This window comes from Rutidosis leptorrhynchoides, chromosome 1, assembly GCF_046630445.1.
Source record: "Rutidosis leptorrhynchoides isolate AG116_Rl617_1_P2 chromosome 1, CSIRO_AGI_Rlap_v1, whole genome shotgun sequence".
NCBI classification, from domain to species: domain Eukaryota; kingdom Viridiplantae; phylum Streptophyta; class Magnoliopsida; order Asterales; family Asteraceae; genus Rutidosis; species Rutidosis leptorrhynchoides.
The window spans coordinates 31,059,114-31,082,271 of record NC_092333.1 but is presented as its reverse complement, the minus strand read 5'-3'; positions in this window follow the sequence as shown (position 1 = coordinate 31,082,271).

The following is a 23,158-nucleotide window of genomic DNA, read 5'->3' as shown; positions in this document are numbered from 1 at the left end:
CGTTTCTGGATGAAACAACTGAAATTTTGTGGTCCACCTTTATATACAGATTATGCGAAACACTAAAACTATGAACACATCAACCTTTGTGTTGACACTTGTTAGCATGTTTATTCTCAGGTTCCCTAGAAGTCTTCCGCTGTTCGCTTATACATTATACAAGCTATGTGCATGGAGTTATACATGCTTTATTCAAGAAAACTTTGCATTCACAAAATCATCACCGTGTATCTTATTTTGACTGTATTGTCAACGGATGTAGTATTGTAAACTATTATATACGGTAATTATCTATACGTAGAAATCATCAGACGTCAAAAACCTTGGATTTATATATTCATTTATGGTGTGCCTTTTTAAAAGAATGCAATGTTTACAAAACGTATCATATAGAGGTCAAAATCTCACTATGAAATCAATGAATGATGTATTCGTCCAAAGTGGATTTGGAGCGATCGTCACAGATCGTCATTCGGTAATCCATGAAACTGACAGCTATTTTGAATGTGCTGGATGATGTGATGTTTTAACTCGAATGAGTGTCCTTGAATCTCTGGAAATCTGATTGGTCCTCCTCGTCCTTCAATAGAGGGTTTCGTGTTTTCTGCTAAAGTAACGTGTAACGCCATTTGGTTTCTGATTCGTGCTTCCTTGCGTGCTTTAGAGATTATTGCGTCTGGATCAGGTACGAATAACAACAGCCCTGGTCTAAATCGGGTTTGGGTCATACACTAGGTATGCCTTTTTGTTTTTAATTTTTCTCAAATAAGCTAAACTATAATAAGCTAAACTAATCTAATTCTAAGGTAATCTAATTTAATCTAAGGTAATCTAAGGTAATCTAATCTAAGGTAAACTAAAGTAATCTAAAGTAATCTAATTAATTAACTAAAAATCCTATGGTGGAATATGTTTTTGGTTGTGGCTACTGATTCCCTGGTATTTCGGTAACAAAGCTTCGCACAAACTATTTAACAAACCAAGTGACCAGGCCGACTACGGAGAGGCAGGATCCTTTTAGTCCCAATATAATTTGCGACTGTTCGGAAAATCCAATAACCAAGTCCGTGTATAATTGTCTTTCTTAGACACCACTAAATGCTTCCGAATAAGTTTGATAGAAAGCAGGATTGCCTGATACCAGGTCCTTGGCAGCGGCGCCAAAAACTAGCAGATCTCCTGATATGGCCGAAACGGACGGTTTTTATTTGCGCGGTGTCGTTAGGCCGCGGCTCGCCAGGATCAGCCACTCGTGGGAGAGGGTACTGTTTTAAATTTATATTTAGCGGGGCCTAAATCTTACTACTCCTTATAAGTAAGGAAAGTATGACCTAGAGTCGTATTTTTAAGATATTAGTAACATTGAACCTATATTGTAGCCTAAGATAGTTAGGGAGTAGTGAATATTTATTTTGGGATTTTCTAATTTATAAAATAGATAAAGTAAATACGATAAAATTTGTAATTCAGATAAGGTTAAAGTAAGTGCATACTATGACTTCATCAGTTATTCTGTCGAGATTATGGAATGCTGGCTCATGAATAGGCAGAGGCCCTGTATTCATTACACTGGTCCTAAATGCCCCTATCATAAGACATGTCACTGGGTACTGCGTTAGGCTTGAAGATTCTGAATAGACAGCAACGTCCCTTACCCCCGATGCCTGTGCAGTCTGACTATGGGCATACACGTTCAGACGGCTCATCCAATTGAGCGACTCGGTTGGGTGACGTATTAACATTCCAAAATGGTCTAAACTTTCTTAAGCATAATAGAATACATGGTTTACCATATCCGAGAGACGTGATGTGGTTCAATGCTTTTGTTAATGATTGGTAAAAGATAGTTAGGCCCTAAAAAAGAGTTCAACCATAAAGAACACCATGGCCAAGTCGAGTCTGACTTCCATGAACACGTTCGGTTATCCTAACTGTCCAATCCTTTATGTGTCTAAACAAACAGTTCCTTAATTAACTAAGAATCCCTCAAGCGAGGTACAATGCTTTAGATCGCGTTATGGTGCAGTGTACTGGTCAACACTAACCGTGTTCCATGGCCTTACTTAGCAGAGGTACAGCTTACAACAACGACTGTGCTTCAGCGTGCACGTACGAAGTTTATATTCTTGGTGACTACACTAGCATGGTCTGGGATCGACAATGTACTAAGGGTCTAGTCAGATGTTTCACTACGAAAGAGTCCTCCGTCGAAATCCAAAGCTTGATAGACTTACTACAACCGGTGTGCCTCGGTCGATCTTACGTTGTATCCGAGAGACTTCTCTTACCAAGGGGTGACACAGATAGTGTACTCTGAATCGGGGTTCGCGACTTCCCAATAACAGAGCCTATAACTACGTTCTATTAGTTGGAAAAGCGATTGAGTTTAAAGCATAATCGGAAAGCATTTCAACAGCATACACAGACCATAATATTATTTCGACATTATAACTGCTTACATCATAGCATACACTAAAGATAACTACTCGCTAATCATGGTAATAATATCATAAAACATTATATAAGATAAAGGATAGAAGTACCAGTAGATTAAATGAGTTCCGAATACAAAAGTGACAACTTCAAGACTCCAGACCGCTCCTAATACAATCTTCAGCGTTCGCCTCCATGTACTTAATTTCTCGCTCGGAGGTGAGAAGGCCTTGAAAGTATGACTAATATTGTACAAGAGAGAGAAAGAAGTGAATTGAAGTGTGTGTTGGAATGAATGACAAAGACCCTTTAAATAGACTTGAAAATTTTCCAAATACGCCTGGCAGGCCGTTTGGCAGGTCGTTTGGCAGGCCGTATTTGGCAGGCCGTAAGCAAGGCAGGCCGTTTGGTGGCTCGTGTGGTGGCACGTATATGGCAGGCCGTTTCCATACTGGCAGGCCGTATGGCAGGCCGTATGGCTTGCTGGTCAGCCTGAATTCCCTGGATCGTAACTTGATTTCTTGTCTTTCACCGTTTTCGCTCTAGAATCTTCGTTTTAGCTCCAATTTTCTTGATTCTTTTTGCACCGTCTTTGTAATTACTTGTTCTTCAATTCTAACCGACGAAGTGGGTATTTTGCTGACAAAGTTCGAATCTTTCTTGTTTTTGGGCCTTAATACCGGGGTGAAAACGTGACTTTTTAGCCGATATCATCAGGCGTGAGTAAAAGTTAGAAATTCCTTATTCGTGCACTTGTTCAAAGGAAGACGATTGGTATTGAAAGGAAGATTTGCTAGATTAGGTGAGTTTTGTGAAAGACTTAGTTGAGTTTACAGCTTTGTTAACCGTAGTTGGCCAGATTCCGAGGACGGAATCTCTTTAAGGGGGTAGATTTGTAACATCCTGTTACCGGGCCTAGCTGAAATAACCCTTTTGACCTTGGGTGTGTTTGTATGTAATTATAATAATTATATGTTTATAATTATTTGGTTGTTTAGTTGAGATCAGTTTATGACAGGGGTCACAGAACAGGTTCGTTTATTTAATTTGGACTCCGTTAGGGTTGTCAAATTAAGTGCGTAAGTTATCAAATAACTGGTAAACACCCGTGTGTGATGGGGTATTGTGTTTAACACAAATATATAAGCGTGGAATCAGCCATTTCTTGGAGCTTCTTGAAATCTCGTTCACACCCACTTATAACTTTCACTCTCTAGAACCCTAATCTCCTGAATCTCAATTTAAAGTTTAAATTGTGTTATGTAATCTATTACTTGTGATTTCATGATCATAACAAGGTAAAGATTGTTCGTTTTCATGATCTAATCTGAGATTAAATGAGTTTTTGGTTGGGTTTTGGTACAAAAGGCTTTTTGGTCAAAATCAAGTGAATTGGATGTTATTTTGATGTAATTCGTTGGGGTTTAAGTTTCTATAAGTGTTATAAATGTTTCCTAAATAGATTTTGGTGTCAAAACATTTAGAAATCGAGATTTGGGTGATTTTGGCTTGAAAACCGTCAGTTTCAGCTGCTGTTGCTCGATGAACACAACCGTACGGTTGCAGCCTGCAACCGTACGGGTACATGGTGCAACCATACGGGTGAATGTGCAACCGTACGGATGCAGTGGTGTTGGTGCAATCAGGCAGTGAGTGTGCAACCGTACGGACACATGATGTAACCGTACGGATGGACTTGCAACCGTACGGATACATGTGTAACCGTAGAGATGTGGATCAGAACAGTAGATGTTGTTTAATTTAGCTATTTTCTAGTCGTTATGCTGTCCGCGGTCTTATGAAATACAGAATGTAAATTTTGAAAATGCATAAGTGTTAAGTAGACCTTTTTATGGCGCTTTTGATGTTGATTTACTGTATTGTGCTGTCTTGTGCTGACGGACAGAAACTAACTTGATTTGCCTTATGTTCAGGTGATAAGGATAAAGAAGAAGCTCAGTGATAGATTATCTGAGCTAGTTGCTGGTATTCGATGAGTGGGATTATCTCCTGGTGTAGTATAGAGTAGCAAGTTGTGCTACTATGTTTTTATTATTGTTAGTTTCCATGTTTAGTTGTTATGTTGTACAGTTGATTGCAGTTAGGGTTGTCATGATTTTAGTAGTATTACTTGCTTGTAGCAGTAGTAGTAGTTGACTGGTTGCAAGTGCACAAATTGTTGTTGTTGTTGGAACCTTGATCCGTTAGGTTCAGCTTAGAGAGGTCAACCTAGTTGTGGTTGGGTCCAGTTGGCTACTGTTTGTTGAGTATAGTGTTGAATGACGCATCACCTGCATGAGAATGAATATACTGGGGATTCAGTAGTAGGACTATCGGTAGACTCTAGCCTGGTCAGCTGGTGATCGTGTGCCCGTACAAGCTGCCGGTCCTCTAGTTGGAGCATAGTTGCCAGTTGTTGTTTGTTGTATGTGACTGTATAAGTTGTTGTTATAGGAGTACAAGTTGGTACTGTATGCTAGACCTTGTGACAGTTCTATTCACTTAGCCTTGTGCTAACCCCTCACCTCCTCCCCTGTAGGTTATGGATCTTAGTGCTGGTAGGGACGTGAGTCGAGTTGAAAATATGTTTTTTTTTCGGCGAAAATATTAATATATATATATATATATATATATATATATATATATATATATATATATATATCATAAAGATCCGATGGTACATACAGACGGCAATTATTGGAATTGTAATGGCTTGCTATGATCGTCCAACAAACAATGGACGAAAACAATGATTGAAAGAGAGCGAGCGCATGTAAAATGTAAAGATACAACAAACGTACAACTATCAAACCTAAATCTAAACACAACATAAAACCGGGCACGTATCTAATGCCACTATCTACACTACTTAAAAGCTGGACACTAAAATGAATGTCAGGCACTCCAGCAACACCTAACCCAAGGCCTGCAAATCAAAATAACCTCTCGTACCCGAATAACTATATAACACTCCAAACCAAAGAACCACATGCTCATCAAGTAATATCAAAACCCCGTTCGAGCGGATAAAAGGACCCCGAGAGAATTACTTCAAAAAACATCAATTTACCATGGTCAACAAAGTCAACACACACCGACAACGACATCGAGACCACCCGAATAGACTCAACTACAGGATAGACATGAACACTACAGTGGACGAAAATCGAACAGTAAAAAGAACGACGTCAAACCAACAGAGACCCGGCTATCATCGCCGAATTTTCTGGGACAATTACAAATCCACAAATTCCGCCAACCACGACCATCACTATAATTGGTCACCGATAACACGCCTACGGCCGCCGGCAGCGTCATAAGTAACATAAATCGCCATCAACTGCCGGCAGCCTCCGGCAGCCACTAGACAACCAACCCTAGCTTAGTTCACGGCTGACAAAACCACCAGAAGCCAAGAGCAACCGCCTGCAGCCACCAGGGACCACCAGCGACCATTAGCAACCAGTCTAGGCCACTAACATTTGCCAACTGTAGTGACCCGAACTTTTCCATGTTTATATATATTATATGAAATTAATATTTACATGATTAAGTGTTTCCAACATGTTAAGCAATCAAACTTGTTAAGACTTGATTAATTGAAATAGGTTTCATATAGACAATTGACCACCCAAGTTGACCGGTGATTCACGAACGTTAAAACTTGTAAAAACTATATGATGACATATATATGATTATATATATAATTAACATGATATTATGATAAGTAAGTATCTCATTAGGTATTTTAATAATGAGTTATATACATAAAATTGTGTTTATTGAATTAAGAAACTCGAAACGATATATAACGATTATCTTTATAACAATGTCTTACTAATTACATATGAATCATATTAAGATATTGTTACACTATGTTTAATCATTATAAATGATAAGTAAACATGTCATTATGTATATTAACAATGAACTACATATGTAAAACAAGACTACTAACTTAAGAATTTCGAAACGAGACATATATGTAACGATTATCGTTGTAACAACATTTAACTGTATATATATCATACTAAGATATATTAATATATCATAATATCATGATAATGTAATAATTTAACATCTCATTAGATATAATAAACATTGGGTTAACAACATTTAACAAGATCGTTAACTTAAAGGTTTCAAATCAACATTTACATGTAACCACTAACGATGACTTAACGACTCAGTTAAAATGTATATACATGTAGTGTTTTAATATGTATTCATACACTTTTGAAAGACTTCAACACACTTATCAAAATACTTCTACTTAACAAAAATGCTTACAATTACATCCTCGTTCAGTTTCATCAACAATTCTACTCGTATGCACCCGTATTCGTACTCGTACAATACACAACTTATAGATGTATGTACTATTAGTATATACACTCCAATGATCAGCTCTTAGCAGCCCATGTGAGTCACCTAACACATGTGGGAACCATGATTAGGCAAATAGCATGAAATATCTCATAAAATTACAAAAATATGAGTAATCATTCATGACTTATTTTCATGAAAACAAAATTACATATCCTTTATATCTAATCCATATACCAACGACCAAAAATACCTACAAACACTTTCATTCTTCAATTTTACTCATCTAATTGATCTCTCTCAAGTTCCATCTTCAAGTTCTAAGTGTTCTTCATAAATTCTACAAGTTCTAGTTTCATAAAATCAAGAATACTTCCAAGTTTACTAGCTCACTTCCAATCTTGTAAAGTGATCATCCAACCTCAAGAAATCCTTATTGTTTACAGTAATATATCATTCTAAATCAAGGTAATACTCATATACAAACTTTGATTCAATTCCTATAACTATAACTATCTTAATTCGAGTGATAATCTTACTTGAACTTGTTTTCGTGTCATGATTCTACTTCAAGAACTTTCAAGCCATCCAAGATCCTTTGAAGCTAGATCATTTCTTGTCACTTCCAGTAGGTTTACTTACTAAACTTGAGGTAGTAATGATGTTCATAACATCATTCGATTCATACATATAAAACTATCTTATTCGAAGATTTGAACATGTAATCACTAGAACATAGTTTAGTTAATTCTAAACTTGTTCGCAAACAAAAGTTAATCCTTCTAAATTGAATTTTAAAATCAACTAAGCACATGTTATATATCTATATGATATGCTAACTTAATGATTTAAAACCAGAAAACACGAAAAACACCGTAAAATCGGATATACGCCGTCGTAGTAACACCGCGGGCTGTTTTGGGTTAGTTAATTAACAACTATGATAAACTTTGATTTAAAAGTTTTTCTTCTGGGAAAATGATTTTTCTTATGAACATGAAACTATATTCAAAAATCATGGTTAAACTCAAAGTGGAAGTATGTTTTCCAAAATGGTCATCTAGACTTCGTTCTTTCGACTGAAATGACTACCTTTATAAAAACGACTTGTAACTTATTTTTCCGACAATAAACCTATACTTTTTATGTTTAGATTCATAAAATAGAGTTCAATATGAAACCATAGCAATTTGATTCACTCAAATCGGATTTAAAACGAAGAAGTTATGGATAAAACAAGATTGAATATTTTTTTGATTGTTGTAGCTACGGGAAATATTGTAACAATTCTATACAAATCATATCCTAGCTAACTTATATTGTATTATACATGTATTATAATGTAATCTTGGGATACCATAGACACGTATGCAAATGTTTTGACATATCATATCGACCCATGTATATATATTATTTGGAACAACCATATACACTCTATATGCAGTAATGTTGGAGTTAGCTATACAGGGTTGAGGTTGATTCCAAAAATATATATACTTTAAGTTGTGATCTAGCCTGAGACGTGTATACACTGGGTCGTGGATTGATTCAAGATAATATATATTGATTTATTATTGTACATCTAACTGTGGACAACTAGTTGTAGGTTACTAACGAGGACAGCTGACTTAATAAATTTAAAACAGTAAAACGTATTAAAAATGTTGTAAATATATTTTGAACATACTTTGATATATATGTACATATTTGTTATAGGTTCGTGAATCGGCCAGTGGCCAAGTCTTACTTCCCGACGAAGTAAAAATCTGTGAAAGTGAGTTATAGTCCCACTTTTAAAATCTAATATTTTGGGATGAGAATACATGCAGTTTTATAAATGTTTTACGAAATAGACACAAGTAATTGAAACTACATTATATTGGTGAATGATCGAAGCCGAATATGCCCCTTTTGCTTGGTAACCTAAGAATTAGTAAACCAATCTACTAATTGACGCGAATCCTAAAGATAGATCTATTGGGCCTAACGAACCCCGTCCAATGTACCGGATGCTTTAGTACTTCGAATTCGTTTATATCATGTCCAAAGGATTTCCCGGAATGACAGGGGATATTCTTATATGCATCTTGTTAATGTCGGTTAGCAGGTGTTCACCATATGAATGAATTTTATCTCTATGTATGGGATGTATATTGAAATATGAAATCTTGTGGTCTATTATTATGATTTGATAATATATAGGTTAAACCTATAACTCACCAACATTTTTGTTGACGTTTTAAGCATGTTTATTCTCAGGTGATTATTAAGAGCTTCCGCTGTTGCATACTAAAATAAGGACAAGCTTTGGAGTCCATGCTTGTATGATATTATGTAAAAACTGCATTCAAGAAACTTATTTTTGATGTAATATATTCTTATTGTAAACCATTATGTAATGGTCGTGTGTAAACGGTATATTTTAGATTATCATTATTTGATAATCTACGTAATGCTTTTTAAACCTTTATCGATAAAATAAAGGTTATGGTTGTTTGAAAAATGAATGCAGTCTTTGAAAAACGTCTCATATAGAGGTCAAAACCTCGCGACGAAATCAATTAATATGGAACGTTTATAATCAATATGAACGGGACATTTCAGTTGGTATCCGAGCGTTGGTCTTAGAGAACCAGAAAATTGCATTAGTGTGTCTTACTGAGTTTGTTAGGATGCATTAGTGAGTCTGGACTTCGACCGTGTTTTTCTTCAAAAACGATTGCTTAACATTTTTTTTTTGTTGGAAACTATATATTATTAACATGTAAATATTATGTGATATATTAATCTCTTAACGTGTTTGATATTGTGTGATAGATGTCTACCTCTAGTACAAATCCCATTGATTCACCTAATAATAATGAAGAGTCGAATATATTTTGGGAAGATTCACAAATTCCCGAAGAGGAACCGGAAGAGGAGGAACCGGAAGAGGAGGAATTGGAAGAAGAGGAACCAGAAGAGGAGGAATCGGAAGAGGAGGAACCGGAAGAAGAAGAGGTTACGGAGGAAGAAATATTGATACCTATAGTAAATCGATTAAATAAAAGAAAATCCTCAACCAACGGACCAAAGTTAATAATGGTCAATGGTGTTTCCGCCGAGGAAGCAAAATATTGGGAAGATTACCAATTTTCCGATGAATCGGATCCCGATGAGGATTCCGATGATGTTATAGAAATTACCTCGACCCAATTTAATAAAGCGAAAGAAAATAATAAGGGAAAAGGTATAAAAATAGAGAAACCCGATTCCAACCCCGATGAACTTTATATGTATCGGAAACATCCGTATTTCCTAAAATGTAACAATGACCCGGGAACCTCTAAACCACCAGGTTTTTCTAAACCATTATGGAAAACGACGGCTCGTATTAAAGGAACACCATATATTCCTAGAAAATTATAAAAACGAACCAAGTCCGAAGAAGAAGAAACCAGTGATTCAGATTAGAGGGTTATAATCATGCAGTGTATTATATGTATTGTAATGTGCTTGTACTTTTATGTTCTATGTAAAAAATGCTTGTATTGTTTGTTATTACGAATCTATTCCTTGTCTATTTTACAGTATAAAAACAAAATGGACGTTAGGGGTAGATAACCCAATATTTTAGAAGACCTACCAGAGGATATGATTGAGGAAATCTTGTCTAGAGTCGGTCAGAATTCATCAGCACATTTAGTTATGGCGAAATTAACTTGTCAAACATTTGAAAGACTTTCCAGAAATGCCTTAGTTTATAAAAGGCTTTCCTTTGATAGGTGGGGTATATCACATTGGGGAAACCGTAAGTTACGCCGTGTTTTCTTTAAAGCATTAAATGTGGGGAACCCAAATGCAATTTTACGCTACGGGTTAAGAACCTATTTTGACTCAACATATCCCAACATAGGATTTTGTGAATTAGAAAGAGCTTCTAACATGCAACATAAAGAAGCATGTTATGCTTAAGGGTTAGTGATGTTCGCTTCTTACCAAAGTGAGAAAAAGAACATCGGATTGCAACTTTTAAATAAAACCTTCCCACAAGTGACGGATTCAGTAGTTGGGGTGAGAAACAAGGTTTTTAGATTATTACGGGGCTGTTGGACATTACGAAACCCTCGTCCTTTTGACGGCATTACAACATGCTGCCTAGCCAATGGTCATAACGGTTATTTTCCACAAGACCAAGGATGGGAAGTCGTCTTAGTAAAACCAGAATGCATGACTTGTTTCTGGACTTATGAATTACGTGTCTTTATTTCCTTTGCTGAACAACTTGCGTATTAACTAGATTTATCTTCAAAACTGTCATGTATCATAGTGTACTATATTTCATGTTATATGTAATATAGCGAAGTTGTAAGTTTGAAAAATATTTGTATGTGATATATTATTATAATCAGTTTTTCATATGGAATTGTAGTAGTTGAATTGTATATTAGCTACTAAGTATGAACTTAACGGGTAAGTAGTTCCAGAATTTAAACTTATAAAACGCTAATATGAAGAAAAAGCCTTTATAAATGAGTTCATATTATGCTACGAAATACTATTGTCTACTCTTAATATTCTGTATGATTAACTCGATTTAGTTGGCTATTTTGAAGGAAATGGCACCGACTACTCGACACACCATGAATATGAGCGAAGAGGAATTTCGTACCTTTCTTGCTGCAAACATAGCCGCAGTACAGGCTGCGCTACATACCAACAATAACTCTGAATCTAGCAATGCAGCTAACGGCGCAAGAAATTGTGTAGGAGGTTCCTACAAAGAATTCACCGCCTGCAAACCTTTGGAATTTGATAGAACCAAAGGACCAATTAGATTGAAACGGTGGACCGAGAAAGTTGAATCGGTGTTTGCCATAAGTAAGTGTACTGAAGAGGACAAAGTTAAGTACGCTACGCATACCTTCACAGGTACTGCGTTAACGTGGTGGAACACCTATCTTGAACAGGTAGGACAAAATGCTGCTTACGTACTACCGTGGTCGGTATTCAAGCAATTGATGAACGAGCAGTACCGTCCTAGAAATGAAGTCAATAAACTCAAGGTAGAAATTAGAGAGTTACGAACACATGGGTTCGACGTTACCACATATGAACGACGATTCACATAGTTGTGCCTATTGTGTCCGGGAGCATTCGAAGATGAAGAAGAGAAGATCGACGCGTTTGTAAAAGGGTTACCAGTAAGGATTCAAGAAGATGTGAGTTCACATGAGCCTGCTTCTATACAGAAGGCAAGTCGAATGGCTCATAAACTCATAAATCAGATTGAGGGAAGAATTAAAGAGCAGGCGACAGAAGAAGCCAACACGAAATAACTCAAGAGGAAGTGGGAGGAAAACAGTGACAAGAGTCACCAGTACAACAACAACAACAATTACAACCACAATCGCAACAACTATCCCAACAACCGCAACAACAATCGCAACAATAATCGCAATCCTAACAATAACTACAACAAACATCCCAACAACAACAATAACTACAACAACCGTTTCAACAACAATAACAATCCCAACAACAACCTCAATAACAATAACGGCAACAAAAACCAAAAACAGCCATGTCATAGGTGTGAAGAAAATCATTAGGGGTTTTGCACGACATTTTGCAACAGGTGTAAAAGAAATGGTCATAGCGCGACAAAGTGTGAGGTCTACGGACCAAAGTTTAACAGACCAAAAGGAACAAATAATGTCGGAACAAGTAATGCCGAAACGAATAGTGTCGGAGCAAGTAATACCAACGCTGTTTGTTATAAATGTGGAAAACCAGGCCACATTATTATAAATTGCCCGAATCAGGGGAATACTAATGGGCAGGGCCGTGGAAGAGTTTTCAATATTAATGCGGCAGAAGCACAGGAAGACCCTGAGCTTGTTATGGGTACGTTTCTTATTGATGATAAATCTGCTTATGTTTTATTTGATTCGGGTGTGGATAGAAGCTATATGAGTAGAGAATTTTGTGCTAAATTAAGTTGCCCATTGACGCCTTTAGATAGTAAATTTTTACTTGAATTAGCAAACGGTAAATTAATTTCAGCAGATAATATATGTCGGGAGAGAGAAATTAAACTGGGGGATGAAACGTTTAAAATTGATTTAATACCAGTCGAGTTAGGAAGTTTTGATGTATTAATTGACATGGACTGGTTAAAAAAGGTGAGAGCAGAGGTCGTTTGTTGCAAAAATGCGATTCGCATTATGCGTGAAAAAGGAAAACCTTTAATGGTATACGGAGAAAAGAACAACGCGAAATTAAATCTTATTAGTAGTTTGAAGGCGCAAAAACTAATAAGAAAAGGTTGTTATGTCATTCTAGCACACATCGAAGAAGTTAAACCTGAAGAAAAGTACATCAGTGAGGTTCCCGTCGCAAAAGAATTTCCCGATGTATTTTCGAAAGAATTACCGGGATTACCCCCACATCGATCCGTTGAATTTCAAATAGACCTTGTACCAGGAGCTGCACCAATAGCTCGTGCTCCATAAAGACTCGCACCCAGTGAATTGAAAGAATTACAAAGTCAGTTACAGGAACTTTTAGAGCGTGGTTTTATTCGACCAAGCACATCACCATGGGGAGCTCCTGTTTTGTTTGTCAAGAAGAAAGATGGTACATTTAGGTTGTGTATTGACTACCGAGAGTTGAACAAACTTACCATCAAGAACCGCTACCCACTACCGAGAATCGATGACTTATTTGATCAACTACAAGGCTCGTCTGTTTATTCGAAGATCGATTTACGTTCTGGATATCATCAAATGTGGATGAAGGAGGATGATATTCCAAAGACTGCTTTTAGGACGCGTTACGGTCATTACTAGTTTATGGTTATGCCGTTTGGATTGACTAACACACCAGCTGTGTTCATGGACCTCATGAACCGAGTGTGTGGGCCATATCTTGACAAGTTTATCATTGTTTTTATCGATGACATACTTATTTACTCGAAGAATGATCAAGAGCACGAAGAACATTTGAGAAAAGTGGTAGAGTTGCTGAGAAAATAAAAACTGTACGCTAAGTTTTCAAAGTGTGCATTTTGGTTGGAAGAAGTTCAATTCCTCTGTCACATAGTGAACAAAGAAGGTATTCAGGTGGATCCAGTAAATATTGAAACCGTTGAAAAGTGGGAAACCCCGAAAACTCCAAAACACATACGTCAGTTTTTAGGAATAGCTGGTTACTACAGAAGGTTCATCCAAGACTTTTCCAGAATAGCAAAACCCTTGACTGCATTAACGCATAAAGGGAAGAAATTTAATGGAAATATGAACAAGAGAAAGCGTTTTAATTGTTAAATAAAAAGTTAACTACGGAACCTATATTGTCATTACCTGAAGGGAATGATAATTTTGTGATATATTGTAACGCCTCAAAGTAAGGTCTCGGTTGTGTATTAATGCAACGAATGAAAGTAATTGCTTATGCGTCTAGACAATTGAAGATTCACGAACAGAATTATACGACGCATGATTTGGAATTAGGCGCGGTTATTTTTGCATTAAAGACTTGGAGGCACTACTTATATGGGGTCAAAAGTATTATATATACCGACCACAAAAGTCTTCAAAACATATTTAATCAGAAACAACTGAATATGAGGCAGCGTAGGTGGATTGAATTGTTGAATGATTACGACTTTGAGATTCGTTACCACCCGGGGAAGGCAAATGTGGTAGCCGACGCCTTGAGCAGAAAGGACAGAGAACCCATTCGAGTAAAAGCTATGAATATAACGATTCACACTAACCTTACTACTCAAATAAAGGAGGCGCAACAAGGAGTTTTAAAAGAGGGAAATTTAAAGGATGAAATACCCAAAGGATCGGAGAAGCATCTTAATATTTGGGAAGACGAAACCCGGTATAGGGCTGAAAGAATTTGGGTACCAAAATTTGGAGATATGAGAGAAATGGTACTTAGAGAAGCTCGTAAAACCAGATACTCAATACATCCTAGAACGGGGAAGATGTACAAGGATCTCAAGAAACATTTTTGGTGGCTAGGTATGAAAGCCGGTGTTACTAAATACGTAGGGGAATGTTTGACGTGTTCTAAGGTCAAAGCGGAGCATCAGAAACCATCAGGTCTACTTCAACAACCCGAAATCCCGAAATGGAAATGGGAAAACATTACCATAGATTTCATCACTAAATTGCCAAGGACTGCAAGTGGTTTTGATACTATTTGGCTAATAGTTGATCGTCTCACCAAATCAGCACACTTCCTGCCAATAAGAGAAGATGACAAGATAGAGAAGTTAGCACGACTGTATTTGAAGGAAGTCATCTCCAGACATGGAATACCAATCTCTATTATCTCTGATAGGGATGGCAGATTTATTTCAAGATTCTGGCAGACATTACAGCAAGCATTAGGAACTCGTCTAGACATGAGTACTGCCTATCATCCACAAACTGATGGGTAGAGTGAAAAGACGATACAAATGCTTGAAGACATGCTACGAGCATGTGTTATTAGTTTCGGAAACAGTTGGGATCGACATCTACCGTTAGCAGAATTTTCCTACAACAACAGATACCATTCTAGCATTGAGATGGCGCCGTTTGAAGCACTTTATGGTAGAAAGTGCAGGTCTCCAATTTGTTGGAGTGAAGTAGGGGATAGACAGATTACGGGTCCGGAGATAATACAAGAAACTACCGAGAAGATTATCCAAATTCAACAACGGTTGAAAACCGCCCAAAGTCGACAAAAGAGCTACGCCGACATTAAAAAAAGATATAGAATTTGAAATTGGAGAGATGGTCATGCTTAAGGTTGCACCTTGGAAAGGCGTTGTTCGATTTGGTAAACGAGGGAAATTAAATCCAAGGTATATTGGACCCTTCAAGATTATTGATCGTGTCGGACCAGTAGCTTATCGACTTGAGTTACCTCAACAACTCGCGACTGTACATAACACTTTCCACGTCTCAAATTTGAAGAAATGTTTTGCTAAACAAGATCTCACTATTCTGTTAGACGAAATCCAAATCAACGAAAAACTTCCATTCATCGAAGAACCCATCGAAATAATGGATCGTGAGGTTAAAAGACTTAAACAAAACAAGATACGAATTGTTTTCGATGGAATGCTTGTAGAGGACCCGAGTTCACCTGGGAACGAGAAGATCAGATGAAGAAGAAATACCCGCACTTATTTCCAGAAGATACGTCAACACCTCCAACTGCTTAAAATTTCGGGACGAAATTTATTTAACGGGTAGGTACTGTAGTGACCCGAACTTTTCCATGTTTATATATATTAAATGAAATTGATATTTACATGATTAAGTGTTTCCAACATGTTAAGCAATCAAACTTGTTAAGACTTGATTAATTGAAATAGGTTTCATATAGACAATTGACCACCCAAGTTGACCGGTGATTCACGAACGTTAAAACTTGTAAAAACTATATGATGACATATATATGATTATATATATAATTAACATGATATTATGATAAGTAATTATCTCATTAGGTATTTTAACAATGAGTTATATACATAAAATTGTGTTTATTGAATTAAGAAACTCGAAACGATATATAACGATTATCGTTATAACAACGTCTTACTAATTACATATGAATCATATTAAGATATTGTTACACTATGTTTAATCAAGATAAATGATAAGAAAACATGTCATTATGTATATTAACAATGAACTACATATGTAAAACAAGACTACTAACTTAAGAATTTCGAAACGAGACATATATGTAACGATTATCGTTGTAACAACATTTAACTGTATATATATCATACTAAGATATATTAATATATCATAATATCATGATAATGTAATAATTTAACATCTCATTAGATATAATAAACATTGGGTTAACAATATTTAACAAGATCGTTAACCTAAAGGTTTCAAAACAACACTTACATGTAACGACTAACGATGACTTAACGACTCAGTTAAAATGCATATACATGTAGTGTTTTAATATGTATTCATACACTTTTGAAAGACTTCAACACACTTATCAAAATACTTCTACTTAACAAAAATGCTTACAATTACATCCTCGTTCAGTTTCATCAACAATTCTACTCGTATGCACCCGTATTCGTACTCGTACAATACACAGCTTTTAGATGTATGTACTATTGGTATATACACTCCAATGATCAGCTCTTAGCAGCCCATGTGAGTCACCTAACACATGTGGGAACCATCATTTGGCAAATAGCATGAAATATCTCATAAAATTACAAAAATATGAGTAATCATTCATGACTTATTTACAAGAAAACAAAATTACATATCATTTATATCTAATCCATATACCAACGACCAAAAACACCTACAAACACTTTCATTCTTCAATTTTCTTCATCTAATTGATCTCTCTCAAGTTCCATCTTCAAGTTCTAAGTGTTCTTCATAAATTCTACAAGTTCTAGTTTCATAAAATCAAGAATACTTCCAAGTTTACTAGCTCACTTCCAATCTTGTAAAGTGATTATCCAACCTCAAGAAATCCTTGTTGTTTACAGTAAGATATCATTCTAAATCAAGGTAATACTCCTATACAAACTTTGATTCAATTCCTATAACTATAACTATCTTAATTCGAGTGATAATCTTACTTGAACTTGTTTTCGTGTCATGATTCTACTTCAAGAACTTTCAAGCCATCCAAGGATCCTTTGAAGCTAGATCATTTCTTGTCACTTCCAGTAGGTTTACCTACTAAACTTGAGATAGTAATGATGTTCATAACATCATTCGATTCATACATATAAAACTATCTTATTCGAAGATTTGAACATGTAATCACTAGAACATAGTTTAGTTAATTCTAAACTTGTTCGCAAACAAAAGTTAATCCTTCTAACTTGACTTTTAAAATCAACTAAACACATGTTATATATCTATATGATATGCTAACTTAATGATTTAAAACCGGAAAACACGAAAAACATCGTAAAACCGGATATACGCCGTCGTAGTAACACCGCGGGCTGTTTTGGGTTAGTTAATTAAAAACTATGATAAACTTTGATTTAAAAGTTGTTCTTCTGGGAAAATGATTTTTCTTATGAACATGAAACTATATCCAAAAATCATGGTTAAACTCAAAGTGGAAGTATGTTTTCCAAAATGGTCATCTAGAAGTCGTTCTTTCGACTGAAATGACTACCTTTACAAAAACAACTTGTAACTTATTTTTCCTACTATAAACCTATACTTTTTATGTTTAGATTCATAAAATAGAGTTCAATATGAAACCATGGCAATTTAATTCACTCAAATCGGATTTAAAACGAAGAAGTTATGGGTAAAACAAGATTGGATATTTTTTTGATTGTTGTAGCTACGGGAAATATTGTAACAATTCTATACAAATCATATCCTAGCTAACTTATATTGTATTATACATGTATTCTAATATAATCTTGGGATACCATAGACACGTATGCAAATGTTTTGACATATCATATCGACCCATGTATATATATTATTTGGAACAACCATAGACACTCTATATGCAGTAATGTTGGAGTTAGCTATATAGGGTTGAGGTTGATTCTAAAAATATATATACTTTGAGTTGTGATCTATCCTGAGACGTGTATACATTGGGTCGTGGATTGATTCAAGATAATATATATATTGATTTATTTCTGTACATCTAACTGTGGACAACTAGTTGTAGGTTACTAACGAGGACAGCTGACTTAATAAATTTAAAACAGTAAAACGTAATAAAAATGTTGTAAATATATTTTGAACATACTTTGATATATATGTACTTAAGTGGCTAAGTCTTACTTCCCGACGAAGTAAAAATCTGTGAAAGTGAGTTATAGTCCCACTTTTAAAATCTAATATTTTGGGATGAGAATACATGCAGTTTTATAAATGTTTTACGAAATAGACACAAGTAATTGAAACTACATTATATGGGTGAATGATCGGAGCTGAATATGCCCCTTTTTCTTGGTAACCTAAGAATTAGTAAACCGATCTACTAATTGACGCGAATCTTAAAGATAGATCTATTGGGCCTAACGAACCCCATCCAAAGTACCGAATGCTTTAGTACTTCGAATTCGTTTATATCATGTCCGAAGGATTTCCCGGAATGATAGGGGATATTCTTATATGCATCTTGTTAATGTCGGTTGCCAGGTGTTGACCATATGAATGAATTTTATCTCTATGTATGGGATTTATATTGAAATATGAAATCTTGTGGTCTATTATTATGATTTGATAATATATAGGTTAAACCTATAACTCACCAACATTTTTGTTGACGTTTTAAGCATGTTTATTCTCAGGTAATTATTAAGAACTTCCGCTGTTGCATACTAAAATAAGGACAAGATTTGGAGTCCATGCTTATATGATATTATGTAAAAACTGCATTCAAGAAACTTATTTTTGATGTAATATATTCTTATTGTAAACCATTATGTAATGGTCGTGTGTAAACGGTATATTTTGGATTATCATTATTTGATAATCTACGTAATGCTTTTTAAACCTTTATCGATAAAATAAAGGTTTTGGTTGTTTTAAAAATGAATGCAGTTTTTGAAAAACGTCTCATATAGAGGTCAAAACCTCGCGACGAAATCAATTAATATGGAACGTTTATAATCAATATGAACGGGACATTTCACCAACCTTCCTAGGTAACCGCCGGCAGCCGCCAACAGCCGCTAAACAGCTGGAATCCAAGGGTTTCAACACACAAACATCACTGCAACCACCAACCCACAAGATCCAAGGCCCACCACCAAAAAGCCGCAACCCAACCTAAGTGGGTGTAGAGCTCCGACGGAGCTTGTCTCCTACACACATCGAAGAAAATGAAACCTGTAAAAGGCACTGAAACCAAGGAAATAAGAGGACAAACCTTAACCCCATTAGCCGATCGGAAGGACCCGCTAACTCCAAACCATGTTCAGCAAGCAGATCCTGTGATGAAACAACCCGGAATCGCCGCCTACCCGCCTTACCAGTGACCAGAGAAGGCGAACAAACCCAGTGACGTCAGAGGAGAAGGAAGCAGTTGAACTTTATTACACAAAAAGCCAAAAAACCCGAACCACCGGCGAGATGCCGGTGGCCGAACGTCCGATCATACCCTTAGATCTACAAAACAACGAAGGTTGAACAATCTAGAAGAAAAAGAGAAGGTTTTGTTGAAAAAAACCGATGAAGTAATTGATAACAAACTTAGTTGAATGGTAGATATATATCTAAAAGAACTTGAAGAAATTTGAAAAAGAAAAAGAATCACGTGAAGTCAAAGCAATTCATTTATGTCTATTGGACTTGAACCCAATAATGTTGAAGATATGTTCGACAAGATGAACTCTGATGTCTTAACTTTTGTAATTATGTAACTGGTCGTTTAACGTAACACCTGTGGTTTGTAATTAAGTAATTAACTAGATGATTTGTAATAATCATGTTTGTAATTAGCTAAGCGTATTTATGTGAATTCAGTCTTTCGCTGTGATTTAAAAAAAAGGGTGTTACAATATAGTCCTCATACAAGCACATAGTAACTAAACTTATTACTATTCAATAACATTCGCAACGATACCCACTCACCTAATAACAGCATAAACTCAGTAGTGCAATGCTACTAACTCTTCTCTTTTCCCTTGTCTCATAAGAATATCACATACTAACTCAGGACATTACTCCAATCAATAATAGTATCAATCATACAGTCATGAACGACATATGGGTCAAAATTGCACCTGACCCATTCCCTGTCACAACACATACGCGTGTGAGTCTCTCATTCATGACATGAGTCAGTCATGTGCACGTCTGACATGACATGCGTACACGAGAACTAGTCCAACTCAATCGCACATTTTTGATTTCATAGGAGTGGGAGACATTAGATATGCGTGATAGACCTAGACTCGCGTGGGAGGCACGACTGTGTGCTAGGACTCTCACTTGTCTAACAGGACTCTCACTTGCTTGAGAGGACTCCCACGCGCGCGAGAGGACTGTCACACGTGTGAGACACGGCTCTCACACACGCGAGAGACTCTCACCAGTGGATATTCTAGGATCAAAAGCCAATGGGGTCACAAAATTTTATTTGATAACTTCCTTGCACAAAATATTGAATTTGGCGGGTCAAATCGGGTCGGGTCGGGTCGGGTAACGTTCAAAACACAAACATATCGCAAAATATAAGATTTGCGTATTTTTTACTATTGTCATTATAACAACCATCGTAAAAATGGATAATCCATTTCATGGCGTCTCACACTTAACCTACTTATTATTTGGAGGTTCATTCGGAAGCAGTCTCTCTATCCATATGTAGAGACCCAGAAAATTTCATATTAATAAATTAATTACAGGATAAAATGTTTCCGACACGATAAGTGAACCTATTATGCTGAATCTTAAAACTTTATTTTTATAACGTAAGTTTTTTTTTTAAAAAAATTTATAAGAAGAAACGCAAATAAATCAAAGATGTACAAGTAAAACACTATTTGCTACAGTGAATAATATGTCGACAAACTAGGAAACAAAAGGCCAGACTAGCCATGCGATCGCATGGCAGATACACCAAAAGCCCATGCGATCACATGGGGACCAAAAATACTATTTGCTACAGCAGATATTATGTCGACGAACTAGAAAACAAAAACATTTTGAGCTGTCCAGCCCAGCCATGCGATCGCATGGCAAAAGCACTGAAAACCCATGCGATCGCATGGGGACCAAATTCAGGAAATATGCCTATAAAAGGCAGTCTGCTCGACGAATTTATACACACAATATTTCTTTTCTTTTTTTTCTGTGTTCAAAGTTTATATTTATAATTAAAATTTTAATTTTAATTTAAGTTTAATAATAGTAAAGTATATACGAGGGTGTTTTAATTCGGGTTTCAAACCGTTTTAAACTAAGGAAATATTGGGTATTGTTTGGGGTATTGTTCTTGAATCCAAGGTCAACCATACAGTCGTCTACCATCATTACGTCTACGCAATTTGCCTACAATATTGAATCTCAATATTGAACCGTGAGTTTATAGTCTCCCTCTTTAAATACTTTAAATATTTTTGGGCTGAGAATACATGCAATTTATTTTAAACGTAATAAGACACAAGTACATACTAAATTCTACACTGAGTTAAACCAAAAATCCCTTAGCTTTGGTAACTAGTAGCTGCCACTACATAGGATATGGACTGGTGGGCGCGAATAATTGTATATGGATCCATAGGGCTTGACATCCCCATCCGAGCTAGAGCGCTAGCCTTTTAACGGACGTATGTTATTTGAGTTTATGACACGTTGGTTTGCGTGTATTAAAATGAATAGGGTAATTATCATTATAGCGTTAAGTTTAGTTACCAGGGTGCTCTGTTACGTAGAATCTATTGATAAACTTTTGATGAAATCTTGTGGTCTATCTTTATATATATATATGACTCGAGCAATTAAACCTATAACTCACCAACATTCGTGTTGACTTTTTAGCATATTTTATTCTCAGGTCCTTAGACTGCTTCCGCTGTGATGTGCTTGTTGCCTGCATGGAGTCTCTCATGCTTTGTATAAAGTTTATTGCATTCGAAACAAAACTACGTTGTGTAATAAGTAATTGGACTGTGATGTCAACCTGTAAAATAAATACTTATGTATTTTGGGAATTTGCTTATACCTAAGCACTCGCCCATATGCTTATAACTTTCTATGTTTAGAAAGTCACTTATTTTAATGAATGCAATATTTTTATCAAAACGTATCATATAGAATTCAAAACCTCACTGTGGAATCAATGATTAACATGCCGCGTCAATAGCAATTTTGACGGGTCGTTACAGTTGGTATCCGAGCTTGAGGTTATAGGGAACCAGAATTTGCATTAATGTGTTTAACTGGTAATTGTTAGGATGCATTAGTGAGTCTGGACTATGACCATATCTGTTTTTACCGATTTTTGCTTATCATTTTATCAAAAACATTATATGTGATATATTTATATACTAACCTAATTGTTGTTTCAATTATGTGATAGATGACTTCTTCTAATCCTATCATTTTGTACGACTCGGAATCAGACACTGTATCTATTCTATCCACAACTGAAAAGGGCGTTCCAATACCTATTAAAGAAGAAATTGTGTTAGCTGGGGAATCTCAACTTCAGGTTAACCCAGAGGAGGTCCCAGATCCACCCAGCTCTAGTTTTTCAGAGCCACAGTATCGTTGGCATGGACCCATGATCCCTGGAATAAACGAGGATCGTCCATTTCTAAATGAACACGGACATTGGGCCAGATACACCGTCGACGAGTGGGTTATGCCGATTACGCCTGGCAGATATCGGTTCATGACCACCGGTACATATTCTCGTACACATG